The sequence below is a fragment of the Dipteris shenzhenensis genome, chromosome 10, assembly GCF_047967505.1.
Source record: "Dipteris shenzhenensis isolate YYH24624 ecotype China chromosome 10, Dip_SZ_1.0, whole genome shotgun sequence".
NCBI classification, from domain to species: Eukaryota; Viridiplantae; Streptophyta; class Polypodiopsida; order Gleicheniales; family Dipteridaceae; genus Dipteris; species Dipteris shenzhenensis.
This window is the reverse complement of record NC_141605.1, coordinates 4118241-4124438: the sequence shown is the minus strand read 5'-3', so window position 1 is coordinate 4124438 and position 6198 is coordinate 4118241. Positions and strand designations below refer to the sequence as shown.

At 46.3% G+C, this 6198-nt stretch overlaps 1 pseudogene across 1 annotated transcript; it reads right to left on the bottom strand.

Annotated features, from left to right (window-relative positions):
* Positions 1 to 297: 297 nt before the first annotated feature.
* LOC147897284 (cryptochrome-1-like) lies at positions 298 to 3008 on the bottom strand (annotated as a pseudogene). Its single transcript, XR_015541701.1, has 5 exons — positions 2702 to 3008; positions 2341 to 2551; positions 1525 to 2263; positions 626 to 1408; positions 298 to 491 (listed from the first exon to the last, which is right to left on the bottom strand). The product of XR_015541701.1 is annotated as a cryptochrome-1-like (transcript).
* Positions 3009 to 6198: the final 3190 nt, after the last annotated feature.

The window sequence follows — 6198 nt, the reverse complement described above, 5'->3', positions numbered from 1 at the left end:
AAGGGCAAGGCGCTCGAAGTGATCAACGTGAGCAAGGATTTTGTTCGTTTGTTTCGCCTATATTTAAAGGTTTTGCCTTGGCTTTTTATGCACATGCTGAACACACTGATACCCAGCTTAAGCTTTACAACCTCTACAAGAACAACTCAAATCCCATTTTTTTACTTCGTTCGTAGAGCTAGCGAAGCCCCCTCACCTGGCGCCTTGATAGCAAGCACTCTGCCATTGGAATTCAAACATCTCCACCCCAAGGGAGAAGCCATTAAAATAGCACTAATAGTAATGAAGAATGCCAAAAGTATACAAAAAGATGCATTACAGCTCTGCTTACAACACATGAAGGTACTTTGTGCTGTTGCTTGTTCATTCCTGGCATCAAGTGGCTACATGATAGATCCACAGAAATGGGCGAGGCCATATTTTTAATGACCTTCCAATGGATTCACTCAGTGAACAAGATCTCCCAGGTATTATGCCGACAGTGAACTTGTCTGCATGTTCACCAAGCAAACCCGCACCCAAAACACAGAGAGTCAAAAACCAAACAAAGCAGACTTTGAGGCAAGCAAATACAACTTCAATAATGCAATACAATCTGAAGCATCACAAGCACCACCAAAATTACCTTGGTTGCCACAATGGCATCAAGAGTCCCCATGGGCAGTGAATGGATCTGTTGCCTGGACAAGAAGCCATGCCGTAGCTCTGGTACTAATGGCACCGAGGAATCATTTTGAGGCATCATACCACGCGATGAGACATAGTGAGACCAGATTGGCAGACTGCCTGTCGCCTTCCTGTGAATACAGGATGATTCAGCAGTAGATCCACTTTCATCATTCTGAGCTTGCAATGGGACTGCTGATGGCAGAAACATTTGTCCCTGTACTTCTCCGGTGAAGGCAAGCTGTTGGCCAAATGCTTCTCTTTGGACATATTCCTGTTGCATCGGTCTCTGCTGCTCAGCACCATAACCTGACATCACTGTTTTTCCACCTTCTATAGGCATGCTTGGAACTAGCTGATCATGAGGAGATGGACCTGACAAGTTCTCTCTAGCTACATTGGCTACACCTCTGTTTATATCCATACTATCAGGCAGGGCATTATCCATCCCTTGAACTCCTGTAGTGTCACCTAACCCTTCTTCCGAACTGTTAGCCATGGCTGCTTTGTATGCCGCCTCCTTTTCCCACATAATTGCAAGACCTTGCTCTAGACGTCCTCTAGCTGCAGCAATCTCCACTATTGGCCTTGGATAATTTGATCCAAGTTCAATCCCAGCAGCACGAAGCACACTTGGAGGTGCATCCCATGGATGATGTATCTATTCAGTCGGCAAGCGAGACAGCTTAGGCAACCACCTCCGCACATACTCACCATGAGAATCAAATCTGTATCCTTCGATATGACAAATGTGCACAGGAAATTGGTGTGAAGATCACAAACATATAATAAGACAGAGAGTAAATGACAAGAACAACAACATGAGGCACATACAATTGTTACTTGCATCGATCCTACCTGAGGATTATCCATTCGATCTAGTTGATAACCATTTGGCAAACTGCCCGAAATATACTGCCATCCTAAAACGTCGCTCTCCAGATCAGCATCCAAAAGAGTATCCCAAAAATACTTCATCCCCCAGCGCCAAGGAAGCTGCAGAAATTTCACACAGAAACTGGAGACAGTCATGTGAATTTGATTATGCAACCATCCAGTTGCCCAAAGCTCCCTCATTCCAGCATCCACTAGGGGATATCCTGTTCTGCCCTATCTCCATGCCTTGAAATAGCCTTCATCAACCCGCCAAGGGAAAGATTTCAAGTTTGACAATAAAGACTTTTCATGTGTGAAAGGAAAGTTGAAACACAGATACCTTGAGTATTCTCTCAATCCAATAGACCTGAGAAACAAATTTGCACTTTGTTCACCCTGTAGGTTTCCCTCTTTCACCCATAGCATCTGTTTCATGCGAACTTGGCGAAATAATTTCCGAACACTTAGTTCCCCATAGTGCAGGTGAGGTGAAAGCAAAGAAGTTGAATTGCTATCTACTTTCTGCCGGTTACTGCCGTAGTCCAGTAAAGGCCCGTTCACAAAAGCCTCCAGGGCCCTGTCCGCATTAGCCCACCCAGGAGCCCATGCTCTTGCTAATAAGGCATTGCTGCCTTTCTCTGACTCGTCCTTAAGTTCCAGCTCCTCGATCGAACAACTCAAGATACGTCCTACAGTAATGAGCGGTTCATAAGAGTAAAAACTACAGAAAAGATAGTTGAGAAGCAGACCGAAGAGAATTCACAGTTTCTTGCCGGCTAGGTACCTGGGAATCTTGACAGACGCTTGGGAGGTAAAAGCGGCGCCTCCGGCTCAACAGGCATGTCTAGGCATTTTGCCCAATATGCATTGAAAGTAGTGAAAGCCCTGCCCTGCTCGTCAGTTACGTCCCATGGCTCGTAGAGCAAATCTGCGTTGAAGGTGTTCACCAAAATCCCGGCTTTTGAGAGTTCTAGCTTAACTCTTTCATCCCGTACAAGGGACATGAGATCTGCAACGAGGCATCATCCAGATCAGCCAGAGGAAGGTAGGCAAGGCACAAAGTAGAACTTGCAAAAGGTTAGTCTTCTCTGCCACTCAGCTCCTTCTAAAATCTTCAATCCTGCAGGAAACAATCACAAAATTACACAACACAACTTACCATACAGATGATTGTAGAACACTTGAGTCGCTCCTGTGTCCTTGACAATCTCTAGAAGTGCAGACAGAGCATCCCTGGCTCGGCGTGTCAACAAAGGCGCTTTTAGACTCCTCAGCGACTCATCGAGGTGAATTAGGCTCTGCTTCAGCCACCATTTGGAGACCCACCCGGGAAGAAATTGCCCTTCATCTTCAGGAGACCATATGAAAACGGGGATTATGGTTCCCGCTCTCGCAGCTGCAACGAGGGCGGGGTTATCTTCCACTCTCAGATCTCTGCAAAACCAAACAACCGTGCATGCTGCCATCGTCCGGGAAAGATTGGACTATACAAAGCTGACTCCTGAATTACGGCCTACAGACATGAAATGCATCCAAGTCTACACCATGAACTTCATCATAGGCCGGATGCTAGGCCCTGGCGTTTTTTCCAACGACTAGCATCGTGTTAGCATGAATCGCGTCGTTTCTTGTGCAAAATTCGGGCAATGTCAAGGCTCGCCATTTTGGCCAAAGAGCCTTTTCTCTCAGATGATTGCAAAGGAGGGATTACGTGCAACAACAATCGGAGGATTCAGCAGAGGACCTAGCAATTCCTGTCATACAAAGAGTCCCCGGCGGCCATGCTTCCAATAATCGACGAAAAGGGAAGGCATTTTCAAAAGCTTTCAAAGCTTTTGGGCTTTCAGAATTTAAAAAATCTAAGGGTGTATATTGTGCCATGTGGAAGCACAGGATTTCAGAATTTGAAAAAACGTCCTAGTGCTGGCCAAGTAAAGATTTTACTTTGTTTTGTGAACCCACAAGTGGGGAATAGCCTAAGGGAGACAACAAAAACAACAAAAAGAAAATCTTTCTTGATCAGCCTCGTCGGCAAATGCGCGATACAAAACTCTGAGACAAAGAACACAGGAATGTCGTATCAAAGGTAACCACATACATGACGTACCAGTGGACTCCGAATTAACACCGTCACCTTTTTCCTGAACACAATGCCCAAACTTCTGCTCAAAATCGGTAGGAATAAGCGATCAGCAAAACAACATGCTCCATCCATTGAAGGTTTGTAGACCACTGTACAAGGATGAAAACCGACATAGGCTGCCGAAGGAAGCAGCACGCATCGTTCAAAAGGTGCCAGAGAGGATTGAAAGACCGGATGCAATAAGAAATGGATGAGAATAAGACACAATGATCAGGGAGAACACAGATTGCTAAGCACAAATGAAGCCAGGATGAACGCGTGAAAGCAGGGAAGAGAAACATGCGGGAAAAATGGGGACAACGGAACCATGCAACTGAAAACGAATCAACATGTGACAGCATGCAAAAGAACACGCACACCAATTACAGGGAACCGCACGTGCGGTCCAACAAATCCGACGGACAAGAGCGACATGTGCAGGCCATCAAAAAAAGGATCAAACAAAAATCGTTCAATATTAATTTTCTCATTTGAAAGAGGCCTTCACTAAGGTGGGTGGTAAAAATTAGGCAAAAGGTCTTGAGTTCAAACCCCACCGACTTGTCTACCCCTCCTACACCCACCTGATTGCATTAATTAATTAATGGCCTCATACTCCTTTCACTTAATTAACCTAAGAATTCACTCAAATTAACATATTGACTCACTCAAATTAACGTATTGGCTCACTCCGTCATCGCAACTTCTGTCCCAGCTCTTACCCACTCCCACCCTCATAGCTCTCCCTCTTCCTTCCTCACGGCTCCGCTCTCCTCCCTTTCCATCTCCCTCTCCTCTCTGCTGTCCTCCCTCTTCTCTCCCGCTCCCTCTCCTCTCCCCTCTCCCTCTCCCTCCCCTTCCTTCCTCTCCTCTCCCTTTCCCTCCCCTTCCTTCCTCTTACCTCCCTCTACTTCACTCCTCCCGTGTTGCCCGTGTATTTATAGACCCCTCGGTGCTAGAGAGTTCTGCCTCCAGTAGCTTTTGGAAGCTTCTCTCAGCCCTTGATTGATTTATCGAATCTCTTCTCTAATGTGTTTATTAATTGACCAATTAGAGGTCGAGGAGGCACATCCATTCTCATGCATCAATCTCTTAAGGTGAGGGATGAATTCAGGGATGAGGATGGCTGTATGGTTGTAGTCTTAGTAATAATTGATGAATTCCAAGTAGGTTTTGCACGTGTTTACGCCCCAAATGCCCCTATTGAGAGAGCTAGATGTTGGCCTGACCTTAACTCTAAGCTGGAGGGTGAACACTGGTTGGTGGGAGGAGATTGGAATTTCACTGAAGGCATGGAAGATCGATCCCATGCCACAACCTACTCCACCCCGCAAGAGCATGAGTCTTGGGCTGAACCGGTGCTCGACAAAGGGCTAGTCGATTGTATTGAGTTCGATCAAGAAGGGCTGCAGGGCTTCACCTGATTGAACTGTAGAATTGGTGCCGGCTTCAAACAGGAAGGCTTGATCGGTTCTATGCGGCGGACGAAGGGTGGTGGATGCATGCATCCATGGAGGGAGACTCACGTGCTACAAACGGGCCTCTCAGACCATGTGCTGTGGTAATATGGAGATTTTCGGTTTTGTCCTCTAAGTTCAAACCGATCGACCTCCCATTTGTTTTCAACAAAAAGTTTTTGAGGTCAAGGAATTTCTGTAAGCTCATCAAGGAGGAATGGACGAAGGAACAAGAAGGAAATTTGGACCCCAGCGCAAGGTGGGATAATGCAATAAGGAGGGTTCACATCAAGGCCAAAGATTGGGATAGAGAGTACAGACACAACAGACGAGAGTCGGCCAAAGAGCTTGAGTCTACCTGGAGATCCATTAAAGCGGCTCTGATAAAGACCCCCGTAGAATGAAATGGCAGCTACTCTACTGGGTGAGATTGAGATAACTATTCACGACATGGAGCTAGAAGAGGCGGAGGATGCCAGACTGTAAAGCTGTCACCGTTGGCTAGCCCTGGGAGTTTGCCCAAGTAAGTTTTTTTTCCAATCAATAAAGAGGAGACGGGAAAAAGAAAATATTCACAGGGTGATGGATGCTCAGGGCCGCTTGGTCTCTGAGCACTGGTATATAGTAGACACCTTTCTTAAGGAGCTCAATCAGATCGTGGGTGAACCCTCCATGCATTCTGTTGACTGGTTGGCCAAGATGGACTCTCTCCTAATGGGCATTCAACCCCGTGTGTCAGATTTCCACAGACGCCTTTTAGGTAGACCCTTCACGAGACGGAGGAACTTGAAGAGGCCCTCCAAGCTATGGCGTCTGACAAGTCCCCTAGTCTAGACAGCTTCACGGCCAAATTCTACAGAGAATTCTAGGACATGCTGGCTCCAGAGTACACTGAGATGGTTAACTACGCATTGAAAAGAGGTACCCTCTCACCTGATGTTAATGCAGGGCTGCTCAAGCTCTATCCCAAGAAGGTTAATAGATTGAAGGTCGGCGACTTAGACATACACAACATTTTGGAGGAAAACAAAAAGACAATAGTTTGGAAGAAACAGGAAGAAAAGAGTCATCCAAGGT